This window comes from Saccopteryx leptura, chromosome 1 (assembly GCF_036850995.1).
Source record: "Saccopteryx leptura isolate mSacLep1 chromosome 1, mSacLep1_pri_phased_curated, whole genome shotgun sequence".
Taxonomy (NCBI): domain Eukaryota; kingdom Metazoa; phylum Chordata; class Mammalia; order Chiroptera; family Emballonuridae; genus Saccopteryx; species Saccopteryx leptura.
Window position 1 is genome coordinate 162,683,088 of NC_089503.1, and position 15,517 is coordinate 162,698,604.

The 15,517-nt window shown below is 59.9% G+C and overlaps 1 pseudogene; it reads right to left on the reverse strand.

The window, feature by feature from the left end:
- Positions 1-862: 862 nt before the first annotated feature.
- On the reverse strand, positions 863-12,167 carry LOC136388152 (receptor-type tyrosine-protein phosphatase V-like; annotated as a pseudogene).
- Between the last annotated feature and the right edge of the window lie 3,350 nt (positions 12,168-15,517).

Genomic DNA, 15,517 nt, shown 5'->3' on the forward strand with positions numbered 1-15,517 from the left:
GAGTCCATGGCAGGGCCAACTCGTGGGGCTTCTGATGAACACAGTGCATTAGCAGGACTTGACACTCAGGCCCCTGTGGGAGCCCCAGAGCCTCACCTTATGCTGGGAGGGCTCCTGATGGAGCAGAAAGCCTTCTCTCTGTTCCCACATCTCCAGCCAGGCCTGAGAAGAGCCCTCCCTGACCTGCAACCCCTGGTACTTTCCTAGGAGCTCACAGCTTTGCCTCTTCCTCCATTCGGGGGACTTAGTCCCTTCCAGGACCTCCTGCTTGGATTGGCCCAGGCTCTCTCTGTGCCTCCCTGGGCCCTCCACCAGGGATAACCAGTGTCCAGTCTCTTGTGCCATCCAGAACTGCTCAGTGTAATCAGGGAGGCAGACAGGACTTCCTGAGGCCACCAGCAATCACTCTACCTAGTGCGCCGTTCTGTCCTGAAAGGTGTGGAATCTGCTGCTTCTCCCTGGCCCTAATCCTCACCTTCTCTTCTGGTCTTTGTTTCTCCTCCCAGTGTCCCTCTCCCAGGTCTCCTCACTGCCTTCTCTCTCACCTGCCTCAGGTGTGGAGAGGAGGATGGATGGAGGAGAGAGCGAGGGAGCCGGGAACACCTGGCACCTCCTGCCTTCAAGTCAGTGTGGTGGGGGTGAGGGTGCTTGGGGATGCCAGCAGGTAAGGCAGGCCAGTGTGGCCCAACAAGAGGGGTGGGGAGCAGGATCAGTCTTTCTGCACATGGGGTGCAGGGGGAGGGCCATGAATAACGGGGGCACTAGACCAGGTACCCCGATGTGAAAGACTGAGGTCTGAAAACTGGGGGACTAGAGCCCTGGGGGTGGGGGCTGCTCCCAGGGAAAGCCCCCAGCACAGCAGCTATGGGTCAGCCAGCCTGCTCACAGCTGCTACCAGGCCCTTGCATTGGGCCCCATGTCCCGCGACCCCTGAGGCTACTTCCTCCTCTCCCTCCTCCTTCTCCTTCTCCTCCTCGAAGGCTAACAGACAGAGCACACTCCGCTGCAGGTCGATCGACCGCCCTCCATTTGCTGACTCTCCCCTTCACGGCATAGAGCCCGTGTGCACTGCTGGAGCAGGAGCCAGGCTGCAGGCTCACTGCGCTGGCCCCCGTTGCCCAGCAGCACAGGCACCTGGTGCTCCTGCTCAGTGCTGTGACCACTCAGGGCAGCCCAGCCACCAGTGCGCTGTTCACAGTTGTAGAGGTGGATGTACTGCTCCTAGGAGCGGAGGCAGGCTCCCTGTGGTACCCACCCCGTGGTCCACGGTGCCACCTGGTGGCTGCCTAGATGGTCTGAGAGCTCTGCTGAGAGGTCACCAGCCCCGCAAGCCGAAGCTTCAGTGTCCCTTCCCCTTCCACAGTTGAACCCCTGGAGACCTCTTATCAACATTGGAGTCATGAGGCCACAGGCCTGTGACTGCTGCAGGGCCACATTAAAGATGTCCATGATGTGCTCAGCCCTGTCTGCTGCAACAGCTGGTCCATGGCCAGGAAGGTACCCAGCTGGGCCACACCCTCGCTGCAATGAACTGAGTTGGATGGGGTCACTGGGGCAGGGGAGGAGGGTCGGGCTCCTTAGGTATGTGGGGAACTTCTCCTGGGCCTGGGGGCTGGGAAGAGACACTGGCACTAGCTGAGCCAGCTAGCCTGAGCCCTGACACGGAGGGGACAATTCCGAAGAGATATCATATCCCCAGGAGAAGTCAAGGCACAGTGAGGAGGAGATGGGGGACTGCATCCTTTTGACTCATGACCCAAGCAGGGATCCTGAGAAGTGAGGCCCTCCGGAGAAGCAGTGGGGAGTCTGGTGCTCGTCCCTCAGAACTTTCTCCATGGCACCTGCAGTGGCTGAGCAGTGTGCTTGACGTCTCTGTGTCCCAGGAGCAGCAGTGACCCACAGCAGGCAGGAAGGGCAGCAGGGTGGTGGCCGGCAGCTCCCTCCCTGGCTCCCAGCATGGAAATCATAGCTGCTGCACCTGCCTCTTCTTCCCGCTCGGCCCCTGGGTATTGTTGGCATGGGTGCCAGGTGTGCACTATCTTCCCACATGCCCCGCCACCTCATGTCCCACGGCCTGCACACCTACGTGTGTGACTCTCAGGAGGGTAGAGGGCCAGCCTGCTGTGTTGCTCTCAGCCACCCAGTGCACTGTCACCATGCCCGTGGTGACAGGCTGCAGCTCCCTCAGCCAGGACTGTGGCCAGGACCAGGTCAGGGCTTCTCAGACCGCTTCCTGAGATCTCTGCCCACCCTGATCACCAGCCGGACCACAAATTCCCCTACTTGTCCCCACTCCTGAGGCTTCCCAGCCCCTGTCCCTCAGTCCCCTCCCCTTCCCCCAGGTGTCGGGCGGACACTGGGAGACCAGCGCATGGCCGCATGTTCCCACACCAGCTCCCAGAGGGTCCGTCAGCATTGCATGACCATGGCCCAAAGGCCTGCCCTACAGAGCACAGCAGTTGGCTCCTGGGGGCTGATGCCGTCCCCTCCCCATCTCAGCTCTAGGCCCCCCAAAGCACAGAAGGTCAGAGGGCAAGCCATGGGGCATCATCTTACAGGCAAGAGCCAGGCTTCGGGCTTCTTGTCAGGGGTGCAGTCCTCCTCCAGAACAGCCACACTGGAGAATGTGTGTGTGGGGAGGACACAGGAGGGTGAGGCAGCCAGCGGTCCCCTGCCTGGGCCAGATGCCCAGCCCACCCACCCATCCACAGGCACTCACAGGAGGCCATGCTACCCTGGCCATTGCCAGGAGGGGGTGTCACAGAGCCAGCATCAGCCATGATGGCCTAGAGCAGGAGTTGGGGGACAGAGGGGACCGTGAGGCTGGGTTGGGGGGTGCCTTCCATGGTCACTCAGCCCCAGCCCAAGGTGCACCTCATACTCCTTCAAGAAGCCAGCATTGGCACAACTTTGCCTGTGCAAAGTTGATCACAGTGATGGACTGGCCCCTGGGCATAAAGGTTGAAAGTGGGGGAAGTGTTCAGGGCTCCCCTGCTCCCTCTCTGGTCTTCCTGGCTCTGCCTGGGACAGGAGTTGGGGCCTGTTGGTGTGTGTGTGTGGGGGGGGTGTCACAAAAACTTGTCCCACCCCGACAAGGCCAGGAACTGCTACTCACTGGGGGCTGTTGCAGGGCTGTTGAGGCCCTTCTAGAATCTTGCTCAGGAGGCAGCTATGCAAGAAGATGTACTGGCTTTGGGCGGAGAGAGGAGGTCCAGCTAGGGGAGTGGGCCCAGCAGGGAGGTCTTCCAGGCCCCACTAGCAAGACAGAGACAGGGACAGGGGCCTGTCCCACCTCATCTTTGACAGAAAGGGGAACAGAAGCCCAGACATGATGGTGACATACCCCAGCCCCTCCTCCAGGGTCCCCTGGATGCCCCCACGAGCTCCTTCCATTCCCTTCAGCCCCAGTGGTCCCATGGCTGTCCCCATCCCGCCATGCCTCACCAAGGTCTAAATCATGAGGGGCCAATGCAGCCACAGCGTGCACACAGCACTGAACACATCTACCCTCTGCCCTGCCTCCAGCTGCTGTTGCAGCCAGCTCAGGGCCACAAAGGTGCCTGTGCGGCTCACGTCTGCACTGTGGGGAGTCCCAGGAGGTGAGCAGGTGGAGGGCTGCCTGTGTGCCTGGCTCTGTCTGCAGTTCCAGAGCTCCCCCCGCCACAATGCCCCTCTCAGGGCCTCACCTGCAGTGCACCAGGATGGCCCCCAGGGCCCTGGGCAGCCCCTGCCTACACCCACACCAGCTGCACAAAGGCCAGCAGGGAGCAGGGGGGCCTCGGGGACACTGTGGTCAGGCCAGGTAGTGAACTGTAGCTGCTTTACCCTCTGCTGCTGTGGCTGGGCCACCTGAGGGGCAGGCAGGCAGAGGGCTTGCTGCTGCCCCTGTCCCCACTCCAGGGGCCTGGCCAGCCCCTCAGCTTCATGCTTCTGGGGGGGGGCAGCTATGCCTCCCCCTCAGTCCATAGGCTTCCCCATGCCTTTCCCAGCCTACTGGGGAGTCTCTGCCTAGAGAGGGGCCCAGACAGAGTGTGGCAAAGGTCCCTGGCTTTCCTGTCCCAGGATGCCACAGCCTGGGAAGGCAGAAGGGGACCACGGGGTGAGGCAAGGGGTTTCAAGCTGCACAGGGCAGGGCAGAAACTGGCACTTCTCATACCGTCAACCTTTGAGCCTGCATGATTTCAGATAAATCCTTAACTTTCTCTGTGCTTCCCTATACTTCCCCTAACCACCAGTGTCCCTAGGTGGTGGCCAGGTGCCTGCAGTCCTCAGAGGAGAAAGAGAAGAAGGAGGAAGAGGAGGAGGAGGAGGAGGAGAAGGCGGCGGCCAGGGAACCCAGGAGGTGAGGGAACCTTCTCCACAAGCCTGAGCTCAAATACCCTGTCCCGCCGGCCCTGTCCCTGGGGGCACACACATGCTGCAGCTGGAGCTCCTGCGTGGTCCATTTGTCCTCAGGCTCTGTAGCCAGCAGCTGGACGGTGATGTGACCATGGGTGATGGGGGTAGGGCCAGCCAGCCAGCAATGCTCACAAAGGCAGACAGTCAGTATGGAGAGGCCAGCCCCCCTGGCCTCATCCTCCCATCCCACTCTGTCGCCTGCTGGAATTCCTCTAGGCACTGGCCCAGCTCCAAGGCCACCATGACCAGAAGCCTCTCCCCCTGGAGGAACTCCAGCACCCTTCCTAGACTTCTCGGAGGAGCTTCAGGACTGAAGGCAGCTGCTGGGCTCTAATGGGCCCGGCCACACTGCTCACCTGGAGGACAAGCTTAGCAGCTCTCACTGTCCCCGGGCCCTGCACTGAGCAGGTCACAGAGGAGGCCCCACCAGGCTAGTTGAAAGGAAAAGTGCAGAATGCCCCATCTTTGTGCCCAACCCTGGCAGTCCGTGCCCTAACCCCATCTTTGCCTAGAGCAAGATCAAGTGGACAGAGTGAGAAACAGCAGAGGCCATCTGGAAGCCTGAGGACCTGGTCCCCCTGCTTCCTCAGCCTGGGTGGCCCCTGGGACCACCACCCACCTCCAGGCCTGACTGGTCTCCCGGCTGCAGGACCTGCCTGACACCGGGCCATTCATTCTTGCAGGAGGTGTGCCACCTGGTGGCCGAGCTGGGAAGCTGCAGGCGTGCTCACCCTTCAGTTCTCCAAACCAAACACCGGACCTGCTGCTCCAACACCAGCCGTCGGAAGTCCTCCTGCGTTTTCTTGAGAGGCCTCAGGATGACAATGAACTCCTGCAGGTGGGTATATCCTTGTGGGGGCGAAGGGCAGGGCCATGGGAATTAGGGGCACCTTGGGTCCGGGGCTCACCAGCACACAGCAGCAGATAGACCATGTCTGATCTCCCGGTTGAGGACATGGGGCACAGCCCTCTGTGTGCACAGACACACACACACACATACACATGTTTGTGCCCCAAGCACTCAGGCCAGGAGGGGTGGCTGCAGATACACCACCAACACCCAGCCCACCTGCAAGGAACAAAAAAAAACCTCCTGGAAGATATGTCTCCCAGACCACCCTCCTCCCCAACCCTTCCTACAACCAGACTCAGCATCTCCTCTGTGGTCAACAGACCCCACAGCTCCCATTGTTCACCCAGTAAAATTCAAAGCCTCAGCCTAATACCAAACTGCCCTTCCTGTCTCTTCTCCCACCACTGATGGCCCCCATCACACACACTGGCCTTCTCTTCCGCTGCTATCAAAATGCAATTCCTCCTTCCAGAGAGCAGATGTCCCACCTCTAGGAAGCCCTCCTTGATTGCTCAGGCTAAATTTTTCCTTCTTCCATGTGCCCTGAGCACCTTGCTTCTTCCCTTATTAACACATTGCACGGTGGATGTAGCTCTCACACACATATGCGTGTGCATGCACACAGAAGCACACACACACACCATGTGCCCCTTTAAGGTGGGGAATTCACAACTATACCTCCAGCACAGTGCCTGGCACACAGTAGGCCCTCAATAAACATCTAACAAGTTGACCTAAAGAAACACAGCTGGTGGTCCTCATGGACAATAGGCAGAGCAGGACAGCAGCCGAGCGGGCACCCATCCCCAACAGCCCACCAGTGGCCTTACCGGGATGAAGTTGGCGTTGATGTAGTTGGAATGGGGCTCTCCCTCCAGCGGGGCCAGCTGGACCCGGGAGTGGTCATCTGCAGTGTGTGGAAGCTTTGCCTTCAGGGCCAGCTCCCTCTCCCAGGCCACAGGGCAGCATGTGTGGGTAGCTGCCCACCTGGAGAAGCACAAGCACGGTGCCCACCCGGGAGGAGCAGGAGGCTCAGGACAGCCTGGACTGGGTCCTATCTCTCAGGGCACCTGCCCTTCTACAGGCAACAACATACCAACAGGCAGCACCACAGGTGAGTGGACTCCTGGAGCGGCCCCACCTGGCACAGCATGAAGAGAGAGAGTCTCCTTCCAGGTGTGAGGCCCCCCAGGAGAAGGGGCGCTTGGCCCAGCAGCAGGGGCTGCTCCAGGGAGACACGCCCAACCTGAGAGTTGGGCATGGCATACCCCCTGCCCCAAAGACCAGGTCAATCACAGCACTGTCCGTCTGCATGGACACTAACAGATCACTGGGCATGAGGGGGGCTGTAGAGGGAAAGGAAGCCATGGGCCAGGCTGCTGTCCCTGGTCCTGAGGGCCAGTGTCGGGCCATGGACTCCCTAGCCCCACACAGGGCCCTAAGGTGTACATGTTGGGAAGTAGGAGTAAAAGGGGGGCTGGTGCCTTGCAGGGGGGACCCAGGGGTATATAAAGGCAGCCTTGCCTACCTCTCCTCCCCTCACAGCCTTCCCCATCCCACTCACAGGTCCAGCTGGAGGCATTGGCAGCTGCTGTCCTGAGGGGCCCAGCCTGTAAGACAATCGCCACCTTGTACTTTGTGCCTGGGGCCAAAGCTGGGAAACACATGCTGTCCACCTTGGCCCCCACAGTGCTGGCACCTGCCTGGTACAGGGTCACCTGGTAGGCATCCTGACCCCTGGGAGTATGGACCCAGGAAGCCTGGAGTTGTGTGGGGCCTTCACTGGTCACATTTACCAGAGGAGAGGCAAGGGGGGCTGCAGGGAGGGCAAGATGTGGAGGAGGTTTTAGGAGCTGAATTGTGAGTTCCCTCACACCCCCAGGCCCTCAGAATGCAACCATACTTGGGAACGAGGTCTTTAAAGAGGAGATTAAGGTATGATGAGGTCACTGGGATGAGCCCTAATCCAACAGGATTTGATGTCCTTGAAGAAATGTGGACACAGACTTGCATAGGAGTGGCTAGGGGGTGACCAGGGCCTGGGCCTGGGGTCCCTAGAGCCAGGGACTGGGGAGCAACTACAGTCCAGCCAGCTGCCTGCCCACAAATGACAGAGGTCAAGGGGCACCAGTGAGGAGGTCAAGGGGCACCAGCAAGGAGGGCACTCATACGTCCAGCCCAAGGTGCTGGTGCTGCTGCTCTTATCTGGCCCCTGCAGAGTGGCCAAGTTGCAGCAGGAACTCAGTGCCTGGGGCAGCTGGGCCCAGGAAAAGTTCTAGCCTCAGGAGCCAGGGTGTCTGCACTCTCCAGGATGGGGGGGGGGCTCAGGTGGTAAAGCTACAGCTGGAAGCCATCCCTGCTCCCAGGTGGGGGACTCCAGGAAGCCCTCAGGGCAGGAGGTCTAGCAGGAAGTCCCAGACTCACTTTAACAGGAGAGGCAGGGACTGTAAGGTTAAGAAAGGAACCCCTGCCATGACTTCCACATCCCCTCCCCTTTGCATGCACCCCTCCTGGGCTACAGACAGCCGCCAGGTCCAATTGCCCTGGCTCTAAGCCCATTCCTGTCCTTCCCAGAAAAATCTCTGGAAAGACACAGTCTTGCCCTGATCCTTCCTTCCCAGACGTTGGCCCCTTGAGGTCATGATCCCTGGTCCACCGGGCACTAGTGCCTGCCTCTCACTCCTCAGGGCTCGGTCTCTACAGCTCCTCTCCACCCCTTCTGCTCAGACCCCCGTGCCCCTCACCTCCGGGAAGCCTTCCCTGACTCCCTGACCAAGTGACCGCTCTGAGTCCCAAAAGCTTACTGAACCACATAAACTTTCCATGGGAACAGTTCCTTACAGTTCCAGATGTGTGGGCCACATTTCTACCACCATGTTTACACTTAGAACTCAATAATGTGCATTACGGGTGCCTGTGTAGCTTCTGTTTACTCGTCAGCCCTCCTTCCTAGACTGTTTTGGTCATTTTAGCCTCAGCACCTAGCCCCATCCCTAGAACATGGGATCACTTGTTAGGTACATGATGGATGGATGGATGGATGGATGGATGGATGGCTGACCAGGCAGGTGGACACTGCCTGCAAATACATCTGTGCCTTCTGAGACACACAGCCCTTTGAGTCAAGATTTATGACACACAGGAGAGTAGAGAGTAAAGTCAGTTGGTCATCCCCCCTTCCCCCATCTAGGGCTGGTCTCCCAGAAGCTGCAGGCAGGAACTCATGGGTGCCGGTCTGGGTCTTCTGGGGGCTGGAGCTGAGGTTTCCTGCCCAAGTCCACACCAACACACAGTAGCAGGAGCCGGGCAGCAGGCCCCTCAGCACCAGGCTGGAATTATCCAGGCCCACAATGACAAGACTGCCCAGTGACCCCTGGCTGCCGTCCTGGTGCCAGGTGACCTTGTAGCCGTCCCACTTCTCTGGCGCTGGGACCCAGCTGATGGCCAGGTCAGAGGGGTTGCCCCTGCTGATGACCTCCAGTGACTGTGGTGCCAGCAGCGGCCCTAAAGAGAGGGGCAGTTTGGCACAGGGGCCTGTGAGGCCCTTTCTCAGCTCTCCTGAGCCTCTCTCTGCCCAGGGCTCCTTCCCAAGGCTGCCCCCCACCCTGAGGCCTGTTGATGCAGGCGCCCACCCTGTCCTCACCAGTCCGCAATCACCAGCCAGCCAGGCACTGGCCTCGGTCCCAGCAGCATGGTGCCCAGTCAGGACCCTCAGCTCCAGCACATACTGTCCAGCAGGCAGGGGCCCTGGGAACATGGTGTTGAGGGCACTGGGGCCCAGGGGACTGCTCCTGTCCACCAGCCCTCTGACCCTGAGCAGGTGGCCATCCTGGGGGTCAGGCCCAGCCTTTCAGCTTGCCCAGAGCTCTGGGGACTGGGGCGTGAGGTCCAAGTCCAGAGGGACAAAGGAGAAATGTGTGCAGATGGACCCCACGGTGGTAAGATAGCCCAACCCTCCCTGACCGGCTCTGTCCGTGCATACTGACCACATCCCATCCAGGTTCTGGCAGCCAGTCTGTGGCTCTCTGGCTCTCTGATGGGTCCCAGGGGCTGGTCACAGATACCAACAGCAATAATGACATTCTAGGGGTGGCTCTACAGGGCCACATGCCACCTCTCACGTTCACCCCTCACAACATGGCCAAGAGGACCCTGCTGTCAGGTCCCCCACGAGTTACAGAAGCTGAAGCACAGAGAAGGCAAGCAACCTGCCTGGAGATGCACAGCCAGTGAGCAGTGGGAACAAGGCTCAGGGTTCAGGCAGTCTGGTTCCCCCACTCTTCACTGTGGCAAGATAGCACACACCCCCCCTAGAGCAAGACCGTGGCCAAGTCCAGGCCAGCCTGGCCACTCGGGAGCTGGGTGAACCTGGGTGCTGTCTCTCCCTGAATCTTACCCCCTTTCCCATGAAGCGGGGATGACAGTTCATACACACAGTGCTGCTGTGAGGACTGAATGAGAGGACTCACAGAAAGTTGCCGCGAACCAGCATGGCTAGTAATTCCAGGTCCTGAGTGGGAACGGCTTGGAATTAAGAAAATAGGCTTAAAGTAAAAGAATGAGCTCCGGAGGCCTCTGCAATGCTGATGGCAAGAACAGAGCAATCTCCACACTTGCTTCTTGCTTTATTTATAGGGCGAAATGGGCCATTAGCAAATTGTAGAGATCTCTGATCACATTTCCAAGGCAACCCAAGAATTCTACCAAGTGCAGAAAACCCCCACCATACATAACATCTTAACTTCACAAAACAAAGGATAAAAGAAACTTGCCTCCAGTCTTTCTAGGGGACATGGGAGGTAGGATGAGTATAAACAATCTATTAACACAGCTTAACAGCCTTTAGCAACTTCACAGAACAAGTGAGATGGGGGCTTGTACAGACTTTGAGCTTACTGCCAGTTCCCCACACCTCTGTCTCCCAAAAATCTAAACTGCAAAGACCATGTTGGCTTTCGGTCCCCAACAGAACTGCCTAGCAGAGGTTCAGGGAAGATAACTATGATGTCACAGCATCTTCTCAGGCTGGCATCTGCCACCAGCCAAGAGGGGGGCTCCCTCTGAGTCCCAGCCCTCCCCTGGAGGATTCCAAAAGACCCTCTACCACCTCCTGCCCACTTGGTTGGAGGAGAAGAGACATTGCCTTGACCCTCCCCCACTGCTGCCCCTGCACTCACAGCTCCACTCAGTGGCACTGGGTGCCACTGCCCGACGGGACCCCGCAGCAGCAATAAGCGTCGGCTTGTAGGGTATGCCTGGGGAGAGGTGTAGAAAGGTATGACTGGACACCTCCCATCTGACTGCTGCAGTTAAGCTGGTGCCACCCAGATGGTCTGTGAGCACTAGGAGGAAGCCGGTGGCACCCTCAGAGCTGGTCCAGGAGGCCTGCAGGGCACACATTTCCAGTTGACCCAGAGGCACAGGGGCTGCAGGAAGGAGGGAGAGGACACAGTCAGGCTTGAGAGGAGCCCTGGAGCAGGACCTGGCATTGACCTGGGCTGAATGGAACCCAGAAGCCAAGCCACATTGGGATACGGTGACCTGGGGGCTCCGGACTCTTCCCACTACTCAGACTCCTCTGTCTGTCAGGGCCTGCCTCACCTGTCCACTAGTGGACGCTGGTCTTCGCCTGGAGGTGGCCAGCCCAGGTGGTAACCTCCAAAACATACTCACTGCTGGGCAGGAGATGGTTAAAGTGGTAGGACACGGTGTCTGGAGGCATGGATTTATCATGCACCAACATCTGGTATTCCAGGTGTTAGAGGAGAAGGAGGTAGCCATCTGGCTCCCCCAGGGAAGCACCCCATAAGGCCTTCAGGTGATGGGGAACCCTGGGGCTCTCCAGCCACAAGTCACACACAGCTGATAGGCTGCCCAGAAGGAGAGAAACACCAAGGTCAGAGGCAATGGGCAGTGTTCCTAATGCTCCTTAATGTGTCCTGTACCAGGCATGGTTCTAGCAGGAGCTGCCTGCTTTAGTCAGCCTGCCTCCTGCCAACCCCCCAGGGTAGCCACTTGCTCCTTGAACCCCAGACCATGCCCGCACAGCCCACCCCAGCCTGCAGGGTCACACTGGTATAAGCGGTGAGGATGATGGTGGTATTCTGCCCACAGGGTCGCAGGACCGTCACCTCCAGCCGGTAGTGACTCCCTGGCACCAGGTCCTGGAACTCAAAGCTGGGCGCGTTGGTGTGGGCCCAGAGCTGTGGCCCTTTGGGGGAGCCGAGGAGGCTGAGGCTGGCGATGCGGAGGGTGTGGCTGGACCCTCCGGGCACCAGGGCTGCCCACCTCAGCGAGAGGCTTGTGGGCCTCCACTGGTCACTGATGTTCACTGTCAGAGGTGGTCCTGGGGAGCAGGGGCCACATTCAGTCTCCCAATACCCCTCTGTGCTATAGAAAGGGGGAGGTAAAAAGGTCAAAGAGAGGAGGAATCTGGGTAGAGCAACTGGCAGTGTACCCCCACACCTCCCTAGCCAATGGCAGCCACCTTCACTCTCCTCATCTGGACTCCCTCCCAGGAAGCAACACATCATCCTGTAGGAGAAGGGAGAGAGGAGGGGAGAGCAGAGGGGAGGGGGAGGGGAGGGGGAAGAGGAGGAGATGGGCAGAGGCCTCTGGGGTCCAGGCCTCAGAAGGGGACAAGCCAGGATCAGAGAGAAGGCTGTCCTCTATCGGCAGGACTCGCCCAGACACAGCCAGGGGGACCAGGCGGGCACTCCCCAGCGGGAAGCAGCCCCAGTTCTGAGTGGCTCTGGCTGCATCTGGTGGGGAAGCAACTGCTTGTTCTGCCTAATACAGGCCAGCTGGGGGGCCACAGAGGCGGGGGCCTGGACAGGCCCTGTGGGGCAGGGGCCTCACCTACCTTGGCCAGAAAGCTCTGGAGCCAGAGGGCAGCGAGCAGGATTGGGGGCCTCATCTCAGTGTCTGCAAAGGGAAGGTGGGAGGCAGCTGGGGAGCAGCCAGTCCCCCAACCCTCCCCTTGCCCTGCCGGTTGGCAGCAGGCCACTCAGCCCCAGACCCTGACCCCCACCCGGCACAGCCTTGGTGGTGAGGGGGAGAGGCAGGGACTGGCTCTAGGCCCAGAGGGGAATGAGGATGGCAAATCCGAGGCTACAGATGAGCTTCCCTTGTCCCCTGCCTCCCCCACTCCCTCCACGTCCAACAGCTGGGTGTCTAGGGGGAAAATGGCCTGGACTCTGAGGAGGACAGAGAAGAACGGTGGCCTTGCAAGCAGGCACACTGCAGGGCAGCCGGGTTCCCCGCTCCCTGACCCTGGTGGCGTCTTGACTCTGTCAACAGGTCGGGGGAGGGGGTGTGTTCCTGTGGGGAAGTGTCACTGTGCTCTGGGCATGTCCCCTTCTTGTACCCAGGGGGCACCATGCTCTGTGGTACAGCAACGTAGACCTAGAAAGCCCCCTGGCCCTCAAGACCCATCTGGCCGCACACCTTCACTGCCTAGCTGAAGGCACTGATGTCCACAGTGTATGAGGAGAGAAGCCGGACTTGAACTGGGGACTTCTGACTACTGAGCAGAGATGCAAACCCTGCTCCCAATACCTCACCCTGAGGTCCTCTGAGCCTGGGACTGGCTGAGAACCTACTCAAGTCCCTGGGACCCTGGCTGCCTTCCCCACCTCTGCCACCTGAACCCATGGTGCCATCGTCTCCTGCTCCTCCCAGCCCCCGCCTGGCTACAGGCACTGAGAGGCCTGGCAGCCACTGACCTTGAGGCTGCCCTTCACCCCAGCCTAGAGCCTGGGGACACAGGGGGTGTCAGGGGCTGGACAAGAGGAGGGGAGATGGTTCTAGGCTGTTTCCAGAAAGCCCGGACATCAGGAAGTGCTCAGGCCCAGGGGCCGCCTGCCTGCCCCTCCCCTGCATTTCCCGGCCCCAAACCTCAGAGCCGCCCGCAGGCCTTGGACAGGGGCCTGGAAACTGAGCCGTACAGACTCATCAGATTTTCCAGATTGCGTGTGCATGTGCGTGCGTGTGCATGTGTACTTGCACACGTGTGTGCTTTCAAAAGAGGTCAAGAGAGGGCGGCTAGAGAAACTGATGTGCAAAGGAGGAGGCCCCAGCCTGGCCAACCCCCGTGCACCCCCCTCACCTGGGGCACCTTCAGCAGAGTCTCATGGCAGCAGTAAAGGGGGGCATGGGTGGAAACACCCTGGTTCAGAATCTTAGGGGAAAAGATGTAGCAGACGTGGTTTGGGGGAGGTGTTAGACTCTTCTCAAGAGTCCCCACAAGAGGGTCCTGTTGAGGACAGCATGGACCCCACAGTGAGTCCTGTGGGGCACCTGCCCAAGGAGGGTCCACCTGCCAGCCTCCCACTTCCCCAGAGGGTGGGGTGGGGTCTGGAGAGACTGTAGACAGATAACAAGAAACCTCCTCAACCCCAGCCTCCTCATGCAGCAAAAAAGTCCCACAAGGGCTCTGTCTTGTCCCCACAAACCACTCCCACAGACTAACCCACATCCTCTCCAGGGAGCGCCCCCGGGTCCTCCTGAGTCCCAGAGCACCTTACTGTTTCCTTTTGGAGGCCAGCCGGGAGGCCTTGGAGAGCAGGGGACAGTCCAAGCATCCTGGTCCTGGCCCTGCACAAGCCAGTGGTTTCTTCCACAGCTGTCCCAGGCAGCACCCTTCTGCTTCCCCCCCTGAAACCAAGCCTTGCCCCCCCACACACAGACACACACTGGGGGAGTGGGGAAGGACGGGAACCAGTCAGCCAGGCAGGAGAGAGGCAAGTCTCCCATGCCCTGGGAAGGTCAGCAAGGAGAGGGTGGCCTTGGTTCCCCTGAACCCAGTGGCCAATTTGTGGGAAGGCAGAAGGGGCCAGGCGCAGGGGCTGCGAGGTGTGGTGCAGGTGTACGCGTGGGCATTCGGAGATGTTGTAGAGGGGGAGGGAGGCAGGAGGGCCCCTGGGATCAAAGGGGACAGACGGCCATCTCACTGGGTCTGGGCTTGGGAGAGACAGAGGGACTCTCCTCTGTCCTGAAGTCCTCCTGCAGGACTCTGAGTCCCTGGAGCTCCAGGCAGGCTGGCCTGGGGTCCCCGGTGCTGGACTGACCTGATTCACTGGTCCTCCAGTCAAGGGGTGAGGTATGTGCACAGAGAAAGCCCCCTCCACCAGCAGGCACCAGAGTGTCCGGGAAACTGGGCCAGGTGGGGGATGGGAGTCCAGATGTCCCCCAGGATATGCCTGGGGCTCCCACCTTTACCCCAGCAGCCCAGACACACTCTGACCCCTTCCTGCAGCCCCCTGCCCCACTCATCACCTTCTTCCCTGTACCTCCCTGTCGCAACGGCCCCACAGATCCCAGCCCTCCTTTCTGTCTCCCCCACACAGCCAGGAACAAGCTGGGTCCTATAAGGTTGTGGTAAAAGCTGGTCTGGGCTTCTCCAAGAGCAGCTGACCAGGGCTAGGGAGGGGAGGGGTCCTGTGGAGGGTGCAGAACCAGGAGTCCCAGCCCCCAGCAGCTGGCCCAGAGCCCAAGAACCCCCCCTTTGGAATGTCACTGGGTGGCAGCAGCCTGGCCTGCTCCCTAGATACCGCCAGTGAAAGAGAACTTCAGGGAATTCCAGATGCAGGGCTCGTGACGCTGAGGACAAGGCGTTGTGGCCGGCAACCCTGGAACTGGAGATGACTGGAGAAGGGTGGCAAGGTGCTCTAGACAGCCTTCTCCTGGGGTCTGGCTGCGGCAGGCGCGTCGGCTGAGAGGAGAGTCAGAGGCCCGGTTCCGACCCAGATGCTGCCCCAGCCCAGCCCCAGCTGCTTCTCCACCAGCAGCTCTGGAGCCATCAGCTCTGCACATGGCATAACTACTGAGCAAGCAGATGGGGCTGTGACCTTCCCACTGAGGTGGGGAGCCTGATGGGGACACTGAGTCCAGGGAGGTCAACTCAGCACATGCAGGGCTTTCTGGCTCAACTGTGGCTCCACTTCCTCTGCAGTCAGGGCAGCTGACACCTGAACCCCAACTCTGGAGGGCAGGCCCTCACCCGGAGGGATGAAGGCTGCGAGCGATCGGGGGCAGGTCCACACCAGGAACAGGGAAGGTCCTGGAGGAGGAGGAGGAGGGTCACTCTCAGGGAGGGCAGACAAAGTGTTCCAGGCCCCAGGCCAGGCTGGGGAGGAGCTGTTGTCCTGTGGAGGCTTGTGGGTGGTGTTCCAACCCCTCAGAGATCTACACCCCCAGATTTTGAGGCATTTCTAAGCAAAGGGGGAAAGGGAGCGGGTAGGAGTGACTGTCTCCCACCCCAACATA